The 25,418-nt window shown below is 42.7% G+C and overlaps 1 protein-coding gene across 1 annotated transcript in view; it reads left to right on the top strand.

The window, feature by feature from the left end:
• Positions 1–25,418, top strand: part of VPS13C (vacuolar protein sorting 13 homolog C) — a 6,956,796-nt gene that overhangs the window by 5,376,816 nt on the left and 1,554,562 nt on the right. The window lies entirely within an intron of this gene.

Raw genomic sequence — 25,418 nt, 5'->3', positions numbered from 1 at the left:
AATAGAAAGTCCTATTGCTACACATTTTAAAGATTTTCATAATAGTGACCCTAAAGGTTTGTTAGCTACAGTTTTAGAAAGTTTAATTATGAATGAAAATGAAGAAAAAATTAAATGCAAGTTGTTACATAAAGAGACAGTGTTTATATTGAAGTATGATACTATGGCACCTAGAGGCATGAATTTGGAGTGTAATTGGAAAGTTTTTTTATGATTAATTGTATAATTGTTAATTGAATAATTTGATTATTTTATTGATCAGTGTATAAAAATGTTTGAAAGTTAACTGATGTCATTCTCCTGGAAGGCGAAGGCCGAGGCGCTAGGGACTTGTGTGCAATAAACTTTTGGTGTTGGATCCGTGGTCATTGTTTTTGGAATATTTTGCTTCTTTTGCTGGTAGTTCTTTGAACTTTTTATACAGTTGTTTCTTGTCATGTCCATGTGAGTCTGTCGCATCTTATAAAACTTTTTGTTTTTTTGAAAGCCCTCAAACAAAAAAAAAACACACCCCAGTACCCCATTAAAACCTATTAACTTAATAGTAATGCACAAAACTATGCACACCTTCAAATATTGAAGTTTTACCCTCTTAATAGGAATAAAAGTCCCAAACTGACAGGCACACTCATAGACTTGCGTTAACCTAAAAGATGGGATATCCTTGCTAAGACACATGGTACAGCTTGTGCTTCTACTAAGTGCTGATTAGTTTTGTCTTATCTTTATAGCTCTCCCAGTTGGGAAATGCCTGAATGCTTTCAGAGAACATTACCTTGGGAAAGCCCTTGAATGCTTTCAGAGAACATTGTCTACCTTGTGAAAGCCAGTGAATGCTTTCAGAGAACATTGTATCATGGCCAGTGTCTTTCTTTCTTTTACCAGCCAGTCCCTCTCCACCAGACTGTAGCCAGTTTCTGTTTATCAGATTGTCTCCATGGAGACATGAGAACCAGGCAGCCAGTTTCTCTCTCTCAGATTATTTCCATGGAAACATGAAGACCAGCTGCAGAATTGTTAATTAGCATACACGTATTTGCTAGAAAAAAGCCTCATAATATTCAATGTTCTTTTTCATTTACTTGCTCTCTCTCAAAACTCATTTCTAAATCAATCTAAGGTCTTTAATCCGGCCATTCCCTCATGTAAGAATGAGAAAAAGCATGTTAATTTTTATTTTATTATGCTTTTTAACCAGGCTGTTTTTTTTACATTGCAGTGCCTACATTTCTTAAAACTGAACAAGAGGAAAGAGAGAAAGGAGAAAGAAAGGGAAAAAAAGGACAGCAGCACCTGTTTACTACACTTAAACTTTACTTTATAGCATGCAAAGAAAGCTACATGCTAAAAAATTAGTACTATTTAAGAAAAAAAATCTTTACTTACAGTTAACTATCTCCCTCCTCTTCCCCTCCCCAAAGCACTTTTTTTGAACATTAATGACCTGACGTGTAGGGCATATGCTTTAAAGTCTTCCACAAGTCCAACTAGTACTGGTTTTATTACTGTTCATTTCCAAAATCCTCTCTCTCAATTCTTCTAGTCAACTCTTTCTCCCTTCCTTCTCTCTAGCATTTTCCGTTGAATTTTTGAGAAGATTTCACAAATAATGTCCCTCTGTGGTCTTTATTACCAGAAGAACAAGAAGCAGAATATCCTTCTGTTTCACAACTTACTTATTGTTGGACAAACTTTTGTATTTCATCTTTAGCATGTACATCAAAAACTGATTTTGTCCCTACAGGGAAGAATACTTTGAAGACAGCTGGGTACAGCAGTTTGAATCTCCCACCTGCTGTACTGTGAGTAATCATTCTCCACAGACACTCTGCTGTCTCCCACTTTTAGTAATTTTTCCTTCTGCCACGGTTTTGTCAGAATCAACTCCTTCTGCTGGTAGGATTGCATCTTTACTATTAAAGGTTTAGACTGCTTTGTTATAACCAGGTTTGGAGCATACACATGATGTCTACTTTCAACTAACAACAACTGCTGTGGAATACCAGTCCATTTGCTTATTTGTGCTTTCATATATTTAATGTAGTGTGTTCCTTCCAGTTTCTCTGGTATAGCTGAAAATCTCAGGGTTTCCCTACATGCTCTCTCCTCTACTTCTATTATTTTTTGAAACATCTCTTCCTGAGCAGTATCATATTCAGCCAGCCTTTTTTCTTCATTTTGATATCTGATTTTTGCAGCTTTTATTATTTCATCTGAATATCTAGTTAGACCTGCTTCCATTTTTTCAGCCTTTTGCTTTTGTTTGTGTTGATATACTCCCATCAGTGTTTTTGTTTATTTTAACCAGGTCTGTATGCAGTTGTCTTATGTCTTCCTGTAGGTTATTGGAAGTCATATCTGAAGGTTGCATTGCTTTTTGATGAGGAGCTAGAGAACTTTCCCCAGTTACTGTTTCTTCCTTACTTTCTGTAGCTGATTTTTTCAAGTCTTCTGTATTTCTTTATTCCTGGCATCCAGGAAGTGCACTTACTAGCCAGTTACTGAAATTTACCCATAAACACAAGTCTACTGGCCTTCTCTGCTGCTGAATTTCTGTATTCACACTAGGAGAGCCAGAAATAAGCTGTTACTCAATGTGCAGCCATCTTGGAAGTATCCAACCTTCAGTAAATCTTGAGGGAGGAGAAGCGACTTGGAAAGGAGATAGGGATAGTGTGTTAGGTGATATGTCTTGTGCTGAAGCAGGAGCATTGGGCTTGGTTGAAGAAATGGATTTTGAGCTGCATTCTTAATAAGTGTTGATTTCCTTTAGGTTGATGGGGAGAGTTTGCCAAACAGTAGGTGGTGGAGAGGAGAAAGCTTGTGCAGTGCTGTAGAGTTTGGTTCTAGGGGTACTGATAGCTGGTGTTGTGTGAGTAGTGTCTCATTTTGTATGAGGGTTTTATTTCATGAAGTCGAGCTGTAAAGGGAGTAAATGTGTGGAGTTTGAGTCTTTTGTAAATTTGAGATCCTAAAAGTAAGTTAGATCTTTGTTTTATGGGTAGCCATTTGATTTGTTGTTTGAACAGTGATGTTCACAGAGAGTTAAGTTTGTAATGAATTGGCAAATGCTGTAGACATGGAGTGTGGTGCTGTTTTTATTGTGGGCCCATACTCAAGTTGAGAAATGAGAACTGTTTGCAAATCACTGCTCTGGCTTGTTGGTATAGAAACATGGAGATATTTTTGGCCCAGTGGAGGAAGGAGTTTATCTTGGATTTCACTTTCTGAAATGGAAGTTTGGTGACTGATGAGGCTATAATCCCAGATATTTCAAGGTGGAGGTTGTCTCTGTGGAATGGTTGTATAAGTCAAAGACAGAGTCAGGTGATTTATGAATTTACTGTGGAGCTTCAGAAATGATGTTTTTGGTCTTGTTTGGGTTGAGTAGTTTAAGGTTTATGAGCCATTGGTGGAACTCATGTAAATCCTACTGGTGTTCACATTGAATGTTAGTCTAGGAGTAATCTGATCCGTAAATGGCCCCATCATCTGCACAGGGGATAAGTGGGAGATGGGGAGGTCAGAGGGAAGTTTATTAATGAATATGGAGAGGAGGAGGGAGAATGGATGTGGATTTTTTGGTTAACACAAACCTAATATGTCAGTGGATTTGGATAATTAATGTCTATAATAAGTTAAATACTTAAATACAGAAGTGCATCTGCTGATGAATTTAATGTCAGGATGGCCGAACCAGTGAGAAATGAAATACTGTACATCCATTCATCCATGACCCCTTTTTGCACATGGGTTGGGGTATTACTGTAACAGTGACAGTCATCTATAGCCAAGGTTTACACCGCTGGGTGAGAAGAGATATACTGTACATATTGTGATGAAATTAGCAATGTGCAAACCTGTCATTCAAATCAAGCAGACTAATAATGCCCGATCAGCTTCAGGATAAAATTCAAATCTTTGTATTGTGAAAAGCAAGTAAAATTCGCAAGATATATGTTGGTCAGTAATGTCTCATTAAGTGTAAAAAAAAAGTCTGTGAAGTGTTTCACAAATGTAATGTAAAGGAAAAAATGATTCTGCATGAAATCCCAAAATAGGTATAAGAGTATCGCATCCAGGGACAAGGAGGTCATAACATCCCAGTATTCTTCCCTTATAAGGCCCATTATTGAGTACAACGCCCCATTCGGCATGTACCTCGCAAGGCACATGCAGCAGCTTGAGAGAACTCGGATGTTCCTCACCAGGTAAATCAAGGGCCTCAAAAATCTGCCAGACACAGGCTAAAAGCCCTATCCCTCTACTCTATTTCATACAGACTCCTCAGAGGTGATCTCTATCTGGTATACAAGGCGATCTCGGACCCCGCCTTGATGGGACTGCTGCATATATGCAAGTCAAGCTCCACTTGAGTAACCCACACACATGGCTTCAACCTGGTCTGTGACATCAATAGGACTTGCTAGTGGGACAAATTTTTGTCCCAGAGACTCCACCATCTATGAAATAGACACCCTCTCCACATCAAGCAGAGTACCTCTTTACCTCTTTTTAAGCGCAATCTGGATAACTGGATGGGAAATAGAAAATATATCCGTGGGATTCCACTTGTGTCCCTGCTGTGCAGGGACATCAGGTGATGATTTGTCTATGCATGGGCTAAACTCTTGGCTAGGCTTATAAGGGCCTCAGGGACAATAGCCTAGTAACTTCCTATGATCTTCTGATTAAACTGACTTATCAGTTCAGCTAATTCTGTCATTAAGTTAATGAAATCAATATTCTTCAGATGGTATGGAATTTCCAATTAACTAGTCTTAAAATATCCACAGTCCAGTTGTCATATGGAAAGAACATTAGCTGTAAAGCAGAACTGTTAATCTAAGCCGAGCACAAGAGCAAGACATTCCATTATAACCTGAGAGGAACCGGGCCAGCGTCTTCAGTAGGAAGTTTATGTGGTATGAAGGAAGTCTGGCAGTAAAAACAAGCAGGTCTGTAATGACAAAATAACAAGATGTTTGGATTTATTTCCAAGGGTGACAGTGAGTGTGTGGAACGTGCCAGGTAGCTAGTGGGAGCAGCTGTAGTTGTGACAACACCTACCACTCACAAAAGTTGCATTGTTTGATTGTATTTGTTAGCTGAAGTACACAGCTGATCCACGTGCACTTTTTGTAGGGGGAGGGGTTCAGGTCGGTAGCATTGTCTGCTTAAATGACTTCATGAGAGTTGCATAGCAGGCAAATGTTGGGCACAGGGAATCAAATGCTGGATATATGAAGCAGGTCATTAACATCATATTGTATTGGTCTGTGTTTTAACTTCAAGATCTTGCTGAGACAAAAAGGTCATCTACTAAGGAGAAGCAGGAGGCGTCTCTATTAGACAGGACTGACGTCAATCCACAACAGGGATAGTTTATTCAGAAGGCTACCAAAATGTGAGACAATTCGAGGACATTATATAGTTACTGTATCAGGATAATTCACCAGGTCTTCTGGACTGCTCCAAAAGAGACATATCACTAGAGTTTTCTATTAAAACTAATCAAAACTGATAATTTGTCTGCTAAGACTGTGTGTCTAGATTTGACAACAAAAGCACTAGGTATGGGTGACTGGTGAAGACTTGAGGAATTGACATTATTTTAAATTAAGCTCTGCCTTGATGCCAGTGAGTGATTATTACTGCTGCTGCTGTTAATAGTAAATAGTTGTTCATTCTTGAAGGGCCATTTCAGCTGTATTCTACATGACAGTGTAGTGTAGTCTAGATAGTAGTAATGTTTGCAGTCATCTTGTAATATGAAATGTACAGTGGAGTGTAGTGGGTGTGTACATAATGAATACTTCTTTAAATACCTGAATGCACATAATAGTGCATACAGTATGTCTGTCACATGATTGCCAACACTCAACATTCTGTGCTATCAGTACTGTTCAGATGCAGCTACTGTTCTCTGTCTGTTCTTTATCTGTATTATAATACTTGATATAGTTAGCAGTAGTACAGAGAAGACTCAGTGGTGTCACACTCCAGAGGTAATGCATCTTCCCCCATGTTTGTTTTTTTTGCCTTAAACTTTAAATCTTTCGCATCCATAGCTCTACCTGCAGTGATCCGCAGACAGTGACCACTACGTTATTTTTATAAAATCAGTTGCTCTTTTCCACTCTTATACCTTCACAGTGCCCACAGCATAAGTTTTATAAAATCAGATTCCCTGTCTCATGCCTATACCTTCACAGAGCCCATAGTGTTATTTTTATAAAATCAGATGCCCTGTCCCACATCCTATAGCTTCACAGCGCCCACAGTGTCATTTATATAAAATCAGATGCTCTGTCCCATGCCTGTACCTTCACAGTGCCCACAGCATTGTTTTTGTAAAATGAAATGCCCTGACCCACACTTTTACCTTCACAGTTCCCAGTGTTATTTTTATAAAATCAGATGCCCTGTCTCACACCCTGTACCTTCACAGCGCCCAGCATCATTTTCATAAACTCAGATGCCTGTCCCATACCCTATACCTTCACAACACATAAAGTGTAATTTTTTTTTATATAAAATCAGATGCTCTGCCCCAATCCCTATGCCTTCACAGCACCAACAGCATCATTTTTATAAAATCAGATGCCCTGTCCCATGCCCTATACCTTCACAGCACCCACTGCATCATTTTTATAAAATCAGATGCCCTGTCCCATGCCTATACCTTCACAGCACCCACTGCATCATTTTTATAAAATCAGATGCCCTGTCTCACACCCTGTACCTTCACAGCGCCCAGCATCATTTTTATAATATCAGATGCCCTGTCTCACGAACTATACCTTCGCAGCATCATTTTTAAAAAATCAGATGCCCTGTCCCACACCTATAACTTCACAGCAGCCACTGCATCATTTTTATAAAATCAGATGCCCTGTCCCACACCTGTAACTTCACAGTGCACGCTGAACTGTAAGCGCACTGTGTACACTGACAACAGACTGTACACATGAACAAATGCATTTAATGTATTTGTAATTTGTTCATGTCTAAATTTAGAAAAAAAAAATGTAACTGAAAAATCTTTAATGGCATGTACTGCAGAATGTATAAAAGCATGTGCAGTACTGCCTTTTCACAAGATGTCCAGCAGAAAATTGGAGCTGCTAGTTATTGTCTTAAAATGAACAATTCAGGAACATGCTCTACTCTGACCAAAACTACCAAAATTGCTTTCTCTCATCTACTTCTTTCCCTGTCTGCTTATTTCTAAGGAAAACGGATAACCTGATTAGTAGCTGCTCCCACATGTTATGGGGCAGCTACCAGTTGGGTTGCTACACATCTAAACAGACCTGCCTGATGATGCAATATATTGAGGTTCCTGCTCCTCTGTGCTTAAAAATGGGGCTGCTTCCTACACCTCTTTCTTTGTTATACAACTTTTACAGACTTTAGAGCCATAGTAGCAACCATATTGAATTGCTAGTGATGGAATTTGAGCCAGTTATTCCCTGCAAGTTCACTTTGCAGTTCTAGCTCTAGGAAGCCAATGCCAGCAAGCCCAGGCTAGCTCATTCAGTCCTTATGGTATAAGCACATTTTATAAATTATAATTTGAATAAAATGCGTGTGTGTATGTGTGTGTGTCTCTGTGTCTGTAGAATGCTAGACACCATAGATATCTTTCATTCACAAATACTGTGCTGCAAGCCGATTGCTTGTGTGTGTGTGTGTGTGTGTGTGTGTGTGTGTGTGTGTGTGTGTGTGTGTGTGTGTGTGTGTGTGTGTTTGGGGGAGGAGCCGTAGACACCATGTATACTTTTCAGTCAGTAAAATGGAGCTCTTGAATATTCTTTTTTCTGGTATATCCCGTGAATATGTGTGTGTGTGGACCCACTAGATGCCAGGGATACTTTTCATTCTGTAAAATGAACCTCTTGAATATTTTTTTTTAGGTACTGTGCTGCAAGCCATCTGTGTTTGTGTTGGGCTGGGGATTACACTAGACACCAGGGACACTTTTCATTCACTACAATGGAGATGTGGTAGTCTGTAGTAATGCCTGTGTGTATGTATGTATCTGTTTGTATCTGTGTGCACCATACATAATACTGTGAGGGAGGTGGGTACACTAGGGCCACTTTTCATTCACTGTAATGTGCATCATCACATTTCATGCCATACGAAAGAAATGTAGGTTGTAATTTTTGGTAAGCAGCTTACACTCTCTTAGACATGTGCTGCCCATATACTATTGGGCATTAAAGTGGAATATATTCTGTTTATTTCCTGCATGGTACCTCTGGGATGGGGGAGGGGCTGATTGTGATGTCCATACTTTTTTCCATTATTTTATCTTTGTTGTGCCTATGCATACATATTTGTGTGTGTCAATGTGTATGTGTGTTTTGCTGGGACTGCCTAATCATTACTGTTGGGGGAAATGAGACAATGGAGTTCAGGTAGTTTGGTACACTTGTATATTTATCTTTTTAGCAAAAGCAAGTTATGTCCTTATATGCTATGCAAAATTATGCACATATTTGTGATTATAAATAAATAAATAAAAGGTAAACTAAAGGTTTTTATGGTGATGCAAAAGATTATCCATAACTCAAGTTATACCCTCAACATATTTTTCATCTTTTATGGAGCTTTGTTGTCATTTTTGGGGTGGGAGTGACTTAAACTTCCTCCTGCATTTCAGGATTTGTGGTGCTGGTTTCCTTATGGACCCATGTATATGCTATTTCTGTGAAGATAAATTTTATTTTCATATACTGTTTCTAGTAGAGGCAGATACTTGAAGAAGCTAGAAATGAGGAATGAGTCCAAATGGGCATTCCTACACTTGGAGAAAGCATATGACAAGGTCCCAAGAAAGCTGATATGGGTGGGACTACGGTGGTTCAAAGTCACAGAAACATTGGTAGAATTAGTGCCTCTCAAGTGTACCTCATTACGAGGAACGTACCTCATTTGGGGTCTTAAAAAGTTCATGTTCCTCCAAGTTCCTCAAATGTTCCACATTGAAAGACTGTCACACATTCAGTGTTAGGAATTTTTGCTTAGTGAAATCCATTGTAAATAGAAATTAATCATATTATTTAATTAATATATCTTCTTTATAAGAAAAACTAGCATATTTTAACCATCCTATGACCTTCCTAGTTGAAGTTGTTAGTAAGCCATTAGTATGTGTTCCACATTTTGCCCATTTGTTCCACATTATGAGGGCTAGTGTTCCTCATTTTTGAGATCAAAGGTTGAGAGCTAATAGTGCAGGCTATGTACAAGGACCAAATGACTTGAATACAAACAGTGTTCAGCCTCACAGAGGGGTTCCCAGTGGGAGTGTCCGTACACCAGGGTTCAGCTCTGAGCCCACTGCTGTTTATACTGGTAATGGACTACATTAGCAAACAAGTTGGAGGGGACAGATCAACAAAGTTGCTGTATGCAGATGATGTGGCATTACATGCAGACTCTGAGCAAGAACTCCAGCAAAGTATAGAGCAATGGAATGCAAAACTGAAGGCACATGGGATGAAACTAAGCACAGCTAAGACAGTAGTAATGACAGCACATTGGGGAAATCAGAAACAGTTGAGAATTGAGATAAGAAGGAAGATAGTGGAACAGGTGTATAGCTTCAAGTATGTGGGATGGGTGGTTGAGGAGAAGGGAAGTCTGAGTGAAGAGATCAAAGCTAGAATCAGAGTGGCTGGAGTCAGCTGGCATAGAGTGTCAGGTGTAGTCTGTGAAAGAAGAATGCAAAAGAAGCTAAAAAGTAAGGTGTGCAAGACAGTAGTGTGACCAGTACTAGTGTATGGTACAGAAACCTGGGCAGTAAAGGCAGAGCAGATGAAGAAGCTAGAGGTGATGGAAATGAAGTGTCTCTGATAGGTGTAGGATGCCCTCTGTGGGACAGACAAATGAAGACATAAAAGCAGAAGCCAAAGTAGCACCAATTGCAGAAAAGATCAAAGAGAACAGATTATGGTAGTTTGGATACATGTGCAGAAAAGCAGAAGACAATCTGGTGAAGGAGATTTGGGACAGACAGGAAGAAGGTAAGAAACGAAGACATCCAGCAAAGAGGTGGATGGATTGTGTGAAAGATGTGCGACAGTCAGGCAGGAGTGTGGCATTGAATCAAGAGAGATGGCGTCATTTATCACGATTTCCCAACCCCATGTAGAAAATGGGAAAAGGGGGATGATGATGTTACTACTAGTAGTTGGTATCTGATGCCTTGATAAAGTACAGATAAGGGCTCTGTCCATAGGTTATGCAGCTGCCTGTATCAAGTAGCTTTTAGGAAGTCATTTTCTTTTGTTTTTTGTTGCTGAGTTGAGGATATAAATGAGTGAGAGACTGTGGCATGTGTACTATAAAAAAATATTTTTACATTCTTATTGACTACTGTAACAATGCAAGGACCTGTTTAACCTACTGTCTGACTTTGAAATCACTGAGATTCAGTGTATGACTTCACACAATTGATGAAGTTTATCAAGCTGTGAACCATATTTACTCTTGTACAAAAGACTAAATGGTAGTTGCAGAGGTCCTGTGATGTTTTTCTCAGCCTCCCCAGCCAAGAGGTTAGAGGTGACTTATTTTGAATTTCATACCTCATGCCGTGTTAGTGTTACTGGGATTGTGTGTGTGAAAGAAATATTAGTAAATATCAAATGTTATGTGATCCTATCTCGCCTACATTCTGACTGATGGGTTCGGAGCCGATCCCTCGGCTCCGACTCGGCACGCTTATGCCAAAGAGCGAAGTCTCTTATTGGCTGAGCTTACTATATCCCAGGATGCACCACTACCAGTCCCCCAGATCTCGTTTGCCGCTAATCTGCGAAGACGTGGTCTCGAGCTGGCTGAGCTGAGTAGTAAATTTACTAACTTTTTTCTGTCAGAATTTTGCTGTTCTTGTCATAAAAAGCTGTTTTAACGGCTATTCTTCACTTTTGTGTGTGTTTGGAGTTTGTGAAAGACTTGTTGTGTGATTGGGTTGAGTTTGGTTTAGGCCTCCTTTATCTTAGGGCCTTCCCGGTCAGTCAACCCTCCTAACTTACAGGGTTTCAAAGTACCCTTATTATTTGCGACGCTTTTAAGCGATAACTGTAAGCCTTTTATTAGGTAGTGTCAGTAAACAGAAAGTCAGTGGATATTGTATTTTTCTGTCAAAGGTTACTGAAATTGTTTTGCCATAATGTCTCAAAATCCTAGGCCTTCGGGCTTCAAAAAATGCACCAAATGCAATTTCAAAATGTCTACCGCAGACGATCACTCGCTCTGTGTGTATTGTTTGGGTGCAAAACACTTACAGGAGTCATGCAGCGTGTGTCACGCTTTTTCCTCAAGGGTCCTCCAGGAGAGGAAAAATAAACTGATTCTTAAAGGGTTAATAAAACCTTCCTTTGAAGAAGCATTGGCATCCTCTCCTTCTCCGGTTAAAAAGAAAAGGGCGTCGGTTCCGACCAGTCCGTCGGATCCGACCGCCAAAAGACATAGGCAGGCTTCTCCTTCGGCTCCAAGGACTTCGGGGCCGAGGCGAACGGTCTGCCTCGATGCCACCAGTCTCGACTCCTCTGGCTTGGAGCCGATGGCTGGGGCATCGAGAGGCGGGTCACCTTCGGCTCCACTGGTCTCGGAGCCGACAAGGGTTGCCCGCTCAGACACTTCCTCCTCGGCGCCGAAGTCCACCTCGGCACCGATGGAATCTAGTGTGTGTATTCCTTCGGCACCGATAGTCATCGAGTCGCCTCGGAGCCGGTCCCCTAGCCCTTCGGGGCCGTTGGAGAGGCCATCTCGAACCCGTTCAGTATCCTCTCGGTCTTCGAGGATGTCGGATTCAGATATAGACAGGGTGCTCCAAAGACTGTTCCAGTCCCCAGTCTTCCAAAAATTTGTTTCGGTTCCGACCCAGTTGGCTTCGGAGCCGATAGCCCAGACCCACCCCATTGCCATTCCTCCTCCGACCGCTTCGGCTCCGTCGGAGCAGGTGCTGTTGGAGCCGGTGGAGATCTTAGGGTCGGCTCCGACCCTTACTCCAACCCGGGCCTTCGGGTCCGAGTTTGGTACACGGACTTCTTCGACTGGACCCGGGGGTGATGTTTCGGGACCTATGCTTTCGGTTCCGAGCCTCCCTCTCGGTGCTTCGGCTGCGGGACTTCCGTCGGCTATCATGGCTCCGGGGACCGGACACTCCCAGGATTCTGGGGGTCCGGCTTTCAGAGCCATGAGGAGTGCCTTGGCCAAGTCTTCTTCGGCCATCTCTCCGGCTTTACCGGCACCTTCCCTGGGCGTGGAGACTGGGTCTTTGGCAGTTCCCCTGTCCGTAGGCAGCGGAGCCCCTGGGCCTGAGGTTACCCCCATTGGGGGTTCCCCTCCTCCTGAGGGTTCTTCGGAGGAACCCCCAAGGAAGAGATCGTGCAAGAGGAAGCACGTGGACTCCCCCGAGTCTATTACATCGGACACTGATCTTGATGATGCAGAGGGGTCCCCGAAGTCGTCCTCGGATGATGTCTCATTTGCAGACATCTTAGAGATCCTCAAACAACGAGGCGGCTGGATATCCAAACCCCCCTCTGCTGATGAGTCAGTGCTCCTCAAGGCCTTTGGGGCTCAGCCCTCTGCCTCCTGGGTGTCTCCGCCCTTTGACGAACTCCTGGATTTAGTTTGTCGGAGGGCGTGGGAACATCCAGATACCGTGGAACCAGTCCCTTCTCGTCCTAATAAATTTTTGTCTGCCCCACCCGAGTAGGAGTTCCTCACTAAAGGCGTGGCTGTAGATGCCATGGTGGTGGCATCTGCTACACAACAGGACGTGGCAGAGGCTTCAACGTCCGTCCATCCTCCTAATAAGGAGTCTAGGAGCATGGACAGGTGCGGAAGCGCACCCTGACTTCAGCGGCCTTTACTTTAAGGTCTCTGAATTATTTGGCACATTTTACCAGGCTTCAGAGGGATCTGGTCAAGGAGTTGTCAGATTCCCTCTCTGGTAACCTACCTGAGCAGCTAGCCCAGTCGGTTAGCTCTCAGTTGGCTATCCTTACGTCAATTTCTAACTCGTCCATGAGGCTCATTTCCTATGCGGCCGAAGGGGCGGGTAGAGCGGCAGGCACAGGCGTGGCTCACGGAGACAAGCCTGGCTCCGCTTGTGTCAGTTCGGAGGCCTTCAAGTCTTCCTTCACGACGCTCCTTTGATGGGTCCTCTTTGTTTGGACCTAAGGTTAAAGGCACCCTTACCGCTGTGAGCAAGAGGGAAAAACTTTATCTGCCGTAGGTGCCCGTTATTCCACTCCCTTCGGCCTTACCCCAAGGCTAAAGGAGGGGAAGATGTGGTTCCGTAAATCTCGTAAGTTTTTCCCCAACAGCAGGAAGATTCCCCTTCCAGAGGCAGAGGACGGGGAAATTTTTCTGGGAGACGCCGTCCCAGAGGCGGCAGAGGGCCCCGCAATTCTGGAGACCGCGAGTCCTTTCGTGGCTCTTCAGCCTCCCACACATCATGAGGGATTGCCCGGCTGTGCTGCTCGAGCCAGTCGGGTGTCGCTTTGCCAAGCACCTAAAAGCCTGGGAGTCAATCACTCAGGACAGATGGGTGCTTCGGATCATTGCCGGAGGTTACACCATCCCATTCACATACTCACCCCACCATCCAAAAAATCCCGGACCCACCACCCAGTCAAAGGGAAATGGCAGCCGCAGAAGCTTTAAAGCTGCTAGAAAAGGAGTCATCCAACCGGTCCCCACAGACCAGATCGGATCCGAAATTACTCCAGGTTCTTTTAGTGCCAAAAGACAGGGGACCTGAGACCAATATTGGATCTCAGCAGACTGAACCAATCCATCACGAAATCCAAATTCGAATGGTCACGTTACAATCCATTCTCCCATTGTTGGAGAAGGATGTTTGGATGTGCTCCATAGACCTCAAGGACGCCTATTATCACATACCGATACATCAGGCGTCCAGGAGGTATCTGCGCTTCAGCCTGGGAGTCAGTCATTACCAATTTTGTGCACTGCCCTTTGGTCTCACCACAGCCCCAGGGTGTTCACCAAGTGTTTGGCAGTAGTGACGGCTCACCTGAGGAGTCTTGGATTCCAAGTGTTTCCCTATCTGGATGACTGGCTCCTGACTGCCACCACCAGGCATCTACTAATGGACAACCTCAAAGCCACCATCTCCCTGGGTGCTACCCTGGGGATTACATTCAATTGGTCAAAGTCTGTCTTGCTGCCCTCTCAGCATAAGGTTCATAGGAGCAGAGATAGACTCAAAATTGATGCTGCTTTTCTTCCTGCCGAAAGGATCCAAACTTTACAGGGCCAAGTCCAAGCTCTGATTTCAAGATCCAAAGCCCCAGCCAGGATGGTTCTACAAGTTTTAGGTTCAATGTCTGCCACGGTTCTTTTAGTTCCTCTGGCAAGATTGCACATGAGGATTCTTCAGTGGCTATTGTCAACTCAATGGTCCTTTCAGGACCTTCCCCTCAATCATCCCATCATGATTACAGAAACATGCAAACGGGACCTTCGCTGGTGGCTTCACACATCCAATCTAAATCAAGGAAGTCCTTTTGTTATTCCCTCTCCAGTGGTCACCCTGACGACAGATGCCTCCCAGACAGGGTGGGGGGGGGCATTGTCTGGGCAGGTTAGTTCAGGGATCCTGGCTTCCGGACGAAACTCTTCTCCACATCAATGTATTGGAGATGAGGGCGGTACTTCTTTTCCTACAGGCCTTACACAGGTTTCTCCCTCAGGGCATAATCGCCATCCACACAGACAACATGTCGGTGGTCTGGTACCTAAACAAGCAAGGAGGGACCAGATCTTACCCCCTTTGCAGAGAGGCCATGAGGGTGTGGGAATGGGCGGTAGCTACCAGCCGTTTCTTGGTAGCGACCCACATTCCGGGGAAATCAAATATGCTGGCAGACAGATTAAGCAGGACAATTCTCTCTCCTCACGAGTGGTCCCTAAACAAAACAGTAGCAGATCAGGTTTTCCGGAGATGGGGGACGCCGTGCTGCGACCTATTTGCAACTCCACTAAATACCAAGTGCAAAAGGTTCTTCTCCTTGACTCCACATCAGGGAGTACCAGCTATGGATGCTCTAGCACAACCTTGGCCAACAGGGCTACTTTATGCCTTTCCTCCGATTCCACTTCTCTCCAAAGTCATTCAAAAAGCTTCTCAATTGGGGTCCGCAATGATACTGATTGCCCCATACTGGCCTCGTCAGGTATGGTTTCCTTACCTGAAGAAACATGCGGTGGACGATCCGTGGACTTTAGACCTAATTCTGGACCTGCTAATTCATCAGTCGGGACAACAGCATCAGTCCCTTCGATCTTTGAAGTTGACAGCTTGGCTCCTCCACTTCCGACTTTAGTCAGAAGTCACACATTAGACCCGGAAGTTGTTCATATTTTATCTTCGGCCCACAAACCCACCACTAACAAATTGTACCTCAGTAAGTGGAAGAGGTTTGCTATCTGGGCTCAACTCAAGGGCTTAGACCCTATCACTGCTCCTATCCCAGAGGTTTTGAAATTTTTAACATCCCTATTTAATCAGGGATCTTCTGTCTCTACTATTAAAGTCCAACTAGCGGCAATCTCTAAATTTCACGAGTCCATGGATCCTCCATTGATGAGCAGCAGACTATGCAAAACTTTCATTAAAGGTGCGGGTCTGTTGAGACCCCCAGTTTTTCATCCTGCGCCTCCGTGGGATCTAGATTTAGTGCTTCGTGCATTGACATCTTCCCCTTTCGAACCGGCTGCTACATGTGAGTTAAAGTATCTGTCTTGGAAAACTGCCTTCTTAGTTGCAATTACTTCTGCAAGAAGAGTTTCAGAGCTTCAAGCCCTGTCCATTAAACCACCGTACTTGATTTTCCACAAGGACAGAGTATCTCTTAGGCCTAATCCATCCTTTGTCCCAAAGGTCTGTTCTAATCTTTGTCTCCAACAGTCTCTAGAGCTACCAGTTTTCTTCCCAAATTTCTCCAATGAAGCAGAATACACTCTCCATAAATTGGATGTTCACAGGCAATTACGCTTCTATTTAGACAGGACTCAGCAACCGTAAGTCAGACCAGTTGTTTGTGTCCTTCTCAGATAATAAATTGGGTCAAACCATCACAAAAGCTACTATTTCCAAATGGATTAGAGATTGCATAACTCAGGCTTATTCTTCTTGAATAAGCAACTTACAACATCTATCAAAGCTCACTCTACCAGAGCTATGGCTACTTCTATAGCTTTTCATTCCAAGCTCGCTATATCGGAGATTTGTGCTGCGGCTACTTGGTCCAATCCGCACACTTTCATTTCCCACTACAAATTGAATGTGGCATCTAAAGGACGAGCATCATTTGGTTCCACGGTACTCAGGAGTGTTTTCCAGTGAGCCACCCAGGATTCAGGTGCTAGGGACGCTGTCCCATCAGTCAGAATGTAGGCGAGATAGGATCACATAACATCTTTTAGTTATGTACTCACCATAACTTCAGATGTTTGGGATCCATCTCGCCTACATTCCTAATACCCATCCTCCTTCCTCCTGCCTTGGAGATCAGAAGAGATTGAACGGTTTTGAGTTCTACTGTTTTATCTTGTTTCATCTGACGATGTTATATAAGCAGGGCGTGCATGTGTGCATGTATGCGGACAAACTAGATCTGGGGGACTGGTAGTGGTGCATCCTGGGATATAGTAAGCTCAGCCAATAAGAGACTTCGCTCTTTGGCATAAAGCGTGCAGTCGGAGCCGAGGGATCGGCTCCGAACCCATCAGTCAGAATGTAGGCGAGATGGATCCCAAACATCTGAAGTTATGGTGAGTACATAACTAAAAGTTCATGCTGTTTTATATTTATATATATATATATATATATATATATATATATATATATATATATATATATGAGAGCAAAAGAGAGATTGTATTTACATTTATAATTTATTTATTTTGTGTTTGTTTTCCAGGAAAGTCCAGCTGGATATGTCCTTTTTCAGTGGAGGCCCGGGGGGAAAAGCTCCAAGTCATAAGTAACATAGTAGGTACATGATAGCAATAAAAAAAAAAACAGTGAGACACATTACACACTCACGGAATATGTAGTTACATTTAAAGTACTACAAATTAAAAAGTGACAATGTCTAAATATGCAAAAACATGTAATTTGACAGTTGAAGAAATAAATATAACTATCAGCAATTGAGACTGAGAATTCATCTCTTTGCTTAGAAATTAGGTCTGAATCAGTTAAGAAGAGGGTTAGAAGATGAGTTAATAAACAGAGTGGTACAGGGAAGTGGTTTATGCTTATATTTAGCTTTAATTTATGCTTTAATGTTTATATTTATTAGCATTGAAACTAAGTTTGGTATGTGTATGGGTTGTTCATTATTTATTCTTAGGTTATGTAGGTATTTACATGATTTTGTATGTATAGGTATGTGTATATAATATATGTACATACATATTTGTATGACTATATGTAACTTGTTACCATATGATTTGGTTACTTTGGTAGAGGTCTGTGTCTAGGGAATGGTGCTTCTGCTTATATTTAATATTATGAAAACTAAGATCGGTATGTAATCTGGCTGTATATGTATTTATATATATTATTTATTAAGGTATTTTAATATTTATATGATTACGTATGATTTAAACCTTTATGACTTGGTTACGTTGGTAGTGGCCTCTGTCTAGGGAGGGCTGTAGATAGCTTGCCGTCCATATACTTGCACTTTACATCTAGGTTACCTCTACTGCTACCAGAGTGCACAGTCGTGCTGAATGTGGTGTTCCATTGTGTCGGCAGGCTGTTGTGGGGGAGATGTCTATATCCAGCCACAGAACCTGCTGTCTGGGAGGAGATGTCGGTGTCCATGCAATGGCCCTTTCTTCTTTGGGAGGGGGACATCTGCATCAAGACTCTGATCCCGCTGTCCAGGGGGAGGTGTCTATTTCTAGGCACAGATGCTGCTTTCTGGACAGATGCATCTGTTATCATAGATTTTGTGTAAGATTATTTCCAGTAACTCTATTTCATTATTACCTAAACCATCTATGTTTTAGTGCCTGCATATGTAAACGTGTTTCCTCATATCGTCAACAGTGATTTGACAAGTTTGTTTAAAACTCCAAGTATAAACAGAAGTACCAGTGCAGTACCACTGCCTATGCTCTCTTACAGATTTCAAGATATTTTGTACTAGTGTGTCTGTCAGTAATGGAATCCTACAATGCAAACCATGCCTGCTGAAGTCGACTGCTGTGAGGATGAAACTGTGGAATATGAAGAACAATACAGTGTATCTAACGTTGCCTTTCCCTTGGTGGATAGTAATGGCAGTACGGGCAGTGATGACCCCTCAAATAATGATGATGAGGGTGACTCCCCCAAGCAGTGTCTGCAATCACCCTGTGAGGAACATGGCCTTACACTTAAAGTTGCTACCATCCATCTGTGGCCAGTGCGAATAAAGTTTGCATGCAGCCATTGATAAACATTCATGATCTAGGAGTGACAGGAACATAACTGTCACTAACAAGCAGTAGAAAGCATCTGCTGTACACTGACAGTGACCCAGTGCAGCCAGTAGCAACTCAGCTGCCATGTGCTGCAAAATACTACTGATTTGCAATTAGCAAGCTCACGGGACTGCAGTAGTTCTAACTTGCATGACATAACTTTGCCAGGTGGAAATATCAACCTCAACGCCATGTTCCCAGCTAGTGAGTGTGGCATTGGTTTCAGTATCCCTGAACTGGACTCAATGAATGTCTTCCACTTCCATGGGATGAACCAGTATGTCTCGTGACACACAGTAGGTCCGATGTACAAACTGATGAGCTGCAGTCTGCACAGATTGGATGGCTTTCACTTCCATTTGATGAAACCTTATGCCCTGGTATGCACAGTATGTTCCCTTGTACTACAGGGTGAACCTTTTTGTGATGCAGTCTACTCTATGTACAGGTGACAGCGTAAAACTGATGTCAGTGAAAAAAAAAAAAAAGTAAAACATGCTGTGTACGCAGCCATGAAAGTACATGGTGGTTTTGTGGGAAGACCTGTAGTAATAATGCTAACAAAAATAAATATAGGGGTGACACAACCACACCCAAGGATCAGTGGGATACTGTACTGCATCATTTCAGTGTCCATGATTTTGTACAGCCTATGGGCTCTTCAACTCCTTTGCTCAACTTTTTCTATCTTATGTTTCCACCATCATTACAGAAACATTTTGCAGAACAGATAAACTGGTACAGTTTGCAGTGTCAGCAGGCTTCATGAAAGGTGCTGATGACATTAAGGCATTTGTGAAATGTAGATTTATATGAGCATGGTATCTCTTCCTGTGCACAGGAAATACTGGAATATGGACCCTTTGTATAGCAATTACTCCATCACAAAGATGATACCCTATGTATGTTTTGAAAAAAATCAACAGTATTTTTACCTTTATGATAACACTATCAGTACCACTAGGGGTTAGCCAGACCATGATAAATTTACATATGGCAGATGTTGAATGCTGTTATTGAGGCTTTCCAGAGCCTGTATAACCTCCATAAAGAGGTGTGTTTAGATGAGGCTGTGGTGGCATTTCAAGTTCATAAGAGATACCATCAATACATGCTAGCTAAGTCACAAAATTATGGTATCAAGGTTGTGGGTGCTGGCTGGTGACCACAAAGCCTATACAGGAAACAAGGAAGAGACACCTGAGGTCGGACTTGCATGTTGTGTAGTCATCAATCCCACAGAAGGTTTGAATAGTAAATATCACCATGTGTATTTTGATACCTTCTTCATGTCTGTAGGCATGGCTAATGCATTACTGCAGCATGGGCTGTACTTTTATGGGACCATGTGCATTAATTATCCAGGATGGTCATGTAATCTCAATAATGTGGCCATAAGGAATCTCCGTAAAGGAGACATTATTCAGAGGCAGAGTGGGCCATTTGCTTGCAGTTGCATGGAAAGACAATCATACAGAATTTCTGATGTCAACTAACACCGTACTAATGAAATAATCTGACCACCATGACTGTTAGTCCATAAAAACTTCATGGCTTTAATGTAAAAGAAAAAGGGAAGTGTTTTTACTGTGTACCCACCACTTCGGAAGAAGCTGGTGATGAAGAAGTGGGATTGTCAAAGAGATGAAGAAAGTAGACATGAGTATAAGGAGATGAGGTGCATGGCAAAGAGAGAGGTGGCGAAGGCTAAGGATAAGGCATATAGAGAGTTGTATGAGAGATTGGACACTAAAGAGGGAGAAAAGGACCTGTACCGATTGGCTAGATAGAGGGACAGAGCTGGGAAAGATGTGCAGCAGGTAAGGGTGATAAAGGACAGTGAGGGAAACATACTCACAAGTGAGGAGAGTGTATTGAGTAGATGGAAAGCGTACTTTGAAGGGCTGATGAATGAAGAGAATGAGAAAGAGAGAAGGTTGGATGATGTGGGGATACTGAATCAGGAAGTGAAGCAGATTAGTAAGGAGGAAGTAAGGACAGCTATGAAGAGGATGAAGAATGGAAAGGCTGTTGGCCCAGATGACATACCAGTGGAAGCATGGAGGTACTTAGGAGAAATGACAGTGGAATTTTTAACAAGATTGTTTAATGAAATTTTGGAAAGTCAGAGGATGCCTGAGGAGTGGAGAAAAAGTCTTTTGGTACCTATCTTTAAGAATAAGGGTGATGTGCAGAGCTGCAGTAACTACAGAGGGAAAAAATTGATCAGTCACAGCTTGAAGTTATGGGAAAGAGTAGTGGAAGCTAGGTTAAGAAGGGAGGTGATGATTAGTGATCAGCAGTATGGTTTCATGCCAGGAAAGAGCACTACAGATGCAATATTTGCTCTGAGAGTGTTGGAGAAATACAGAGAAGGCCAGAAGGAGTTACATTGTGTCTTTGTGGATTTAGAGAAAGCATATGACAGGGTGCCTAGAGAGGAGTTGTGGTATTGTATGAGGAAGTTGGGAGTGGCAGAGAAGTATGTAAGAGTGGTGCAGGATATGTACAAGGGTAGTGTGATATTGTGAAGACTGCGGTGGGAGAGACAGATACGTTTAAGGTGGAGGTGGGATTATATCAAGGATCAGCTCTGAGCCCTTTCTTATTTGCAGTGATGATGGACAGGTTGACAGATGAGATTAGACAGGAGGCCCCATGGACTATGATGTTTGCAGATGACATTGTTATATGTAGTGAGAATAGGGACCAAGTTGAGGAGACCATGGAGAGGTGGAGATATACTTTAGAGAGGAGAGGAATGAAGGTCAGCAGGACTAAAACAGAATATATGTGTGTAAATCAGAGGGAGGGTAGAGGAATGGTGAGGATGCAGGGAGTAGACTTGGTAAAGGTGGATGAGTTTAAGTACTTGGGATCAACAGTTTAGAGTAATGGTGAGTGTGGAAGAGAGGTGAAGAAGAGAGTACAGGCAGGGTGGAATGGGTGGAGAAGAGTATCAGGAGTGATTTGTGACAGACTGGTACCAGTAAGAGTGAAAGGGAAGGTCTACAAGAGGTTAGTGAGACCAGCTATGTTATATGGGTTGGAGACTGTAGCACTGACAAAAAGGCAGGAGTCAGAGCTGGATGTGGCAGAGTTAAAGATGTTACGATTTGCACTTGATGCGACTAGGATGGACAGGATTAGGAATCAGTATATTAGAGGGTCAGCTCAGGTTGGACAGTTTGGAGACTAAGCAAGAGAGGCGAGATTGCATTAGTTTGGACATGTGCTGAGGAGGGATACTGGGTATATTGGGAAACGGATGCTAAGGATGGAGCTGCCAGGTAAGAGGAAAAGAGGAAGGCCTAAGATAAGGTTTATGGATGTGGTGAGAGAGGTCACATGCAGGCGGTTGGTGTGAAAGAGCATGATGCAGAGGACAGGAAGAAATGGAAACAGATGATCCGCTGTGGAAACCCCTAACGGGAACAGCCAAAAGTAGATGATGATGACCCACCGCTTCTTCAGACCATATAAATACAATAAAAAACAAAACAAATTATATAAGGAAATTTAAAATGTAATACTCCAGTAGTCAACTACAGATGATGGTACATCATAATTAGTCAACAAATCAAATCCAGAACTCTAGAACAAAAACTATTAGAACACCCATTTAACTACTTGCTAGTCAACAAACAGAAACCAATACATACCTCCTTGTATACACAGAGTCTCATTTTTCTATGGAAACTAAATAATAGCAGCATCAGTGACTATTTATACAGGTTTGGCAAAAGACCATGTGGAGCAGTGCAAGCAATGCATCTGATAAGAGAGCATCTTCACCTTCAGCAAGGGAAATGTAAAAAGGCTGTGCAGCACCTCTTTTACATTTTCAACACACAGGTTTTGATGTTCAGATTCCGCATGCATTACACAGACATATTGACCCATGTATTCCTACAGGGATGTGTCCACCATCTGATTGCTGCCTGCATGGGCTCAATGGCAATGTGTGCCTCATCATGGGCTCAGTGGCAATGTGTGCCTCATCAGTCTGGCATCTCTTGCAGCATTCATGTGTGTCTCCATACTTGTGCGACACATAACAGAGAATAACAGAGATATGCACAGCACCGACACTGAGTTATCCCCTGGGAGAGACTGTCTCAGTACAGTGGATGTCTAGCCTCAGATCCTTCTGTGTCTTGGGGGAGGTGTCTGTGTCTAGGCTTATGTCCTGTGGTGTCTTGGGGGAGGCTTCTGTGTCCAGGCCTAGGTCCTGCTGTCTGGAGGGAGGCATCTGACTACAGGTTCAGGTCCTGTTGTTGTCTGGGGGGAGGCATTTGTGGTCAGGCCCAAGTCCTGCTTTTTGGGGGGTGTCTGTCTCCTGGCTTAAGTCCTGTGGTTTGGAAGGAGACCTCTGTCTCCAAGCTCAAGTCCTAATGTCTGGGGGGAGGCAGCTATTTCCAGGATCACTTCCTGCTGTCTACAGGGAGGCATCTGTCTCTAGGCTCATGTCCTGCTGTGGCCAGGCTCAGGTCTTGCTTTCTGGGTGAAGGTGTCTGTCTCCAGACTAAGGTCTGCGTGGTGTGACCTGTAATGGAGAACAGTAGAGATGCACAGCACTGACACTTGGTATCTCCTGGAGACTCTATCGCTGTGCAGTAGTGTTGCATACGATGACAGGTGGGGCTTTCTGTCTGTCCCATGTACCGTTGTAGCATGAGTGGAGAGGTGGGGCTTTGCTTTGCCCTTCCCTGATACAATATCTGTCTGCATGACATGACCTGTAATGGAGAACAGCAGAGATGCACATTACTGACACTAGGTATATCCTGGCAGACTGTCTCATTGCATTGGATGTGCATGACACTGTACTGAGATAGCGGGTGTTAATGCCATGGTAGGTGGGGCTGTCGCTCTGTCCTATGTACTGTCACAGCATGAGTGGAGAAGTGGACTTTGCTCAGCCAATCCCTGGTACATTGAGGGCCTTTCATTTTTGGTGGGGGGTGAGCTTGTATGTGGTTGGGGCTTGTGTGATGCACTGGGAGTAACAGACTGCATAATGCACAGTTTGTGTTTACTGCATGATTTTGCTGTTTTGCTATTTCTGAGGTGGTGTAATGTCTTTTGGAAGGTGGTACGCTGGGATGACCTTATTCCTCTACTGAGGACAAAACATGATGGAGTCATTAACACCCGGAGTTTTGGTTCTGCACATTGGCGGCAACGGTATTGCAGTATGACCTGTGCGTAAACTGAAGGTGGACATTCTGCAGATTCATGCAGAATTGTATTCATGGTGGCCAGCAGCTAGGATACTTTGGTACAATATTATTCAGTGACAATTGTTGGTGGGGGTACTGCGAAGCAGAAAGCAGCTGAAAGAATTTGCATGCTGATCAGTAGACCTACATGAAGGGATTGATGATGACATTCAGGTGGTCCACATGTAGGCACCGCACCATAACTACATCATCTCCAGAGCTAAACATTCACAGTGGAGTGCGATTAACAAACTTACGGCTCCTTTACTTAACAGACATCAGGAAGGCAGTCCTTACGGAACTATGTAATCTACAAAGTTTGACACCACAAAACACCTGGACAGCCCTTTACTTTCATTTTTGTTGCTTATAATTTTTTCTTTACTGAATGCAGCAAAAGCTTTGTGTTAGTGAAGTATTTTACTCAAACAAGTTTGACTCCTCACTTTATGGAGTGTACAAATGCATGTGTATGCAGCTGCAGTGCTGACTTTCAGTACATGACCTCATATTTTATGATACCAACAAACTTAGTGCTGCAGAAGTGGTCACTGATGTCTGCTGTCTGCTTGCAAACAATGTGAAGATATTTAGACTTGTTTAGTACTGCAATATGCATATTTATCTAAATATATTTTTAAGCAGTGACCGATGAGTGGGTATGGGTATATGAGGATTTACCAATGGTTAGCTTGGTTTGATCATGAGGGCGAAGCCCGAGTGAGTAAACAAAGTCATAGGTGGGAAAATCCACGTATACTCACACCCAGGAGTCAGTTATTGCAATTGTACAATTACATTATTTTAGAAAGAAATTGCTTACCTTTCTTAAATAATGTCTTTGTATAATAGTGTTGTAGTGTTCCTCTGTGTTTCCTGTTCTTCCACATTTGTTGATGTACTGCACGTGTATGGGACATATATTCTCACCCTTGCACAGTACATTAGTGCTGTTCAATAGAAGCAAGAGAAAAAAAATCTCCATTGTATTTTTTTTTGCTATAAAATCAGAATTTGGACAGTTGAGAGGTGCAAGACTTTGCCAAGACAGCAGAGAAATGCAATAAAAATCAGACATATTTCTTTAGTTTTGCAGAACATACCTAATTTTTCTTGTATTTGGTCTACTCTCTATAGTACAGACTTATCAAACTCTTCACTCAAGAAATGTGGCTAAAGCTTTAAGTAACAGTAGAAAAGGCTCCAAAATAAGAACATCTTGTAAATGTTGTTCTCATAAACTTAGAAACTTGCTAGAGTAATGTAATTTGTGTTGGTGTGCATTGTCTGAAGGACATGAAGTCTGACACTCAAATACATGTCATTATTTAGTGACTTTACCCCTCAGCAATTTGTCAGAAAACCTTAAATTTTATGAGGAAGAAACCAAAAATATGAGGTAAAAATCTGGGCGTTCTGTGAGAATCAGTGCAGTTAGGAGATAATTATATTAAATTGCTGAAATAGCATCCAACTATCATATTATCTTGAATAGGAATATAGGGATGTCAGAAATGACTGACTGTATAGGTTTGTAGCTGGTTGTTAGGCTGTGTTCATAGGTTCATAGGTGTGCACTAGGCTAATAGCCCTGGAGCCTTTACAAGCCTAGCCCAAAGAATTGGCCTGGCATCGTGCCCCCTCAACGTAAGTTCCCAG

The sequence above is a fragment of the Protopterus annectens genome, chromosome 7.part0 (genome assembly GCF_019279795.1).
Source record: "Protopterus annectens isolate FY-2018-M chromosome 7.part0, PAN1.0, whole genome shotgun sequence".
Lineage (NCBI taxonomy): Eukaryota > Metazoa > Chordata > Ceratodontiformes > Protopteridae > Protopterus > Protopterus annectens.
Note: the sequence above shows the minus strand (reverse complement) of the source record. Positions and strands in the feature narration are given on the sequence as shown.